The 2,130-nt window shown below is 30.7% G+C and overlaps 1 long non-coding RNA gene across 2 annotated transcripts in view; it reads right to left on the bottom strand.

The window, feature by feature from the left end:
- Window positions 1-134: 134 nt before the first annotated feature.
- The window catches only part of LOC120068811, a 3,452-nt gene continuing 1,456 nt past the window's right edge, over window positions 135-2,130 (bottom strand). The window contains exons 3-5 of one of the 2 annotated variants that reach the window (XR_005479364.1): window positions 561-765; window positions 384-472; window positions 135-299 (exon numbers count right to left, since the gene is read on the bottom strand). This is a non-coding gene — a long non-coding RNA (uncharacterized LOC120068811). Of the gene's footprint in view, window positions 300-383; window positions 473-560; window positions 979-2,130 lie in introns of both variants that reach the window. The other variant, XR_005479363.1, reaches the window with a different exon arrangement.

Below are 2,130 nucleotides of genomic sequence, written 5' to 3' on the forward strand. Positions count from 1 at the left end.
TAATTCAAGCGATTTTATTTGAAATTTGACTAATGCACAACAAATGAACAAAAAACAATAGACTATTCTATGAAATAAACACAATTGACAATTTAAAAACTAACAAATCTATTAGATAACTTTACAACTTAAAATTCAATAAAGTTTGAATAAAGAAGTCAATTAAAGGCAAATGTCTGATACATTCAAATAAGCATACAACTTAAAATTCAATAAAACTCGTCATTCTCTCTTCAATGACTTCACAATCAAATCTTTCACCTTTCTTGGCATTATCCCATTCTTAGTTGTATTCATTCCTACATTTAAAATGTAATAAACAAATAATTTCACAAAAAAAAAATAAAAATAGACCACGAAATAATGTTAATCCTTGAGCATACCTTAGTCACCATGCCATCTTCATCAGAATTGTCTGCATCTTCTAAAACAGTTACTAAATGTGTAACCATTTCTTTTCCCGTGCTAGTACCTTACATTGTCAAATATTTGTAATAAAAGAAAATATTTATTAATATCTTAAATGATAGAAAGATGTAAAACAAAATAAACAAACTAACCTGTCAAACTTCAGTTGCAATCCAATTTTGAGCGCACATCAAAGCCTCTATCATTTTTGGATGAAGTTTGTTACGATATGGGCTTACAATCCTACCACAGGTACTAAAAGCAGACTCTGATGCAACACTAGATAGTGGGATGGCTAATATGTCTCTTGCAAATTCTTGTAAAATTGGATACTTGACACCATTCAATTTCCACTAACTCAAAATGTCAAAATCGGATGTTCGAGGTAAGACAGGTTCAGCCAAATATGCATCAACGGTTACTTCTGATTCATATTATTGTAATTTGATACAAACAAGTCATAATCATTAAAACCATCAAATTCGATATTCTGTGAGGTTCCATCCAAATTTCTAGCGTGATAATCATCACTTTCACCTTCATGCTTCAGCTGATATTTTATTTCCAAATCTGAACAAATTTTTTTAATCCTTTCCACTTCAAGAAAAAACTATCTCCATAAATTCTAGAAGCATATTAACCATAGTCATTTGGTACTACAATTATCTACGATGACAATTTTCGATCAATATTCCAATCTAACAGACATGTCCATTATTTCTTCAGAGAAACATCTTGAAGTGTGTGGAGAAAGGCCATAATATAAACTGATTATTTTGTTTTGCAAAACCTAACTATCATTCAACAAAGTGAGCAGTTACAGCCATTATAACCTTTTTGTTTGGTGGTTGGAGTCCACATGTCCGTTGTCAGGGCAATCTTTTACCTTTGATCTTTCATTCAACAATGCCATGGTTTCAACTTTTTTAGTCTCATTTAAATTTCAAAATCTTCCTCTTTATTGTGTTTCTTGACACCACTTAAATAATTGGTTTGGATGACATACGAAATTTCCTTAAAACCTTTTCATGCTCAATTATTGAGATAGGATATTCATGTCTTATTTATCATCCTAGCTAATTGCCTTTTTTTTACAGGTTTCCTGATCGAAGTTATATAAACTTCAATGTATGTTCTTCCTCTATTAGGATTCAATAGGATTGTCGTATGTCCTTTGCCTTTATATTGGGCATATTCTTTAATATGATCATGTAAATGTTTGGTTCCATTTTTACTTTCACCCACCTAATTTTTTCGTTTACGGTAATTACAAATTGTTCTTGTTCTACTCCATCTATTTTTTTGTTTCTTAAATGGTTCAAACACCGATGTCATATTAAGATCCCTTCAATTCCTCATCAAGAATAATACAATTATCAACATTTCAATTTCATAATTCGATTAAGCATGAAGCTTAAATTTTTGGAGGTTGAATCTGGGGTTGGATTCTGGGGATATGGGACTTTGGGAATTGGATTTTTGAAGAATCTTTTATTTGTTAGGAAGGTGTGAAGACATTGATTTTCAACCTATGTCAAAAAGCATTACAAACATTTAATGTTAAAAACCCCTCTTCAGACTTGGCAACCTATATCAAAGCATTCAACGGCTTCAAACCAAAATTGAAAGGCATTCATAATTTTCAAATCTATACTCACAAACATATATAAGCCTAAATTCAAAAACATTCAAATATCAAATATACACGAATATCATTTTCAC

This window comes from Benincasa hispida, unplaced genomic scaffold (assembly GCF_009727055.1).
Source record: "Benincasa hispida cultivar B227 unplaced genomic scaffold, ASM972705v1 Contig1082, whole genome shotgun sequence".
Lineage (NCBI taxonomy): Eukaryota > Viridiplantae > Streptophyta > Magnoliopsida > Cucurbitales > Cucurbitaceae > Benincasa > Benincasa hispida.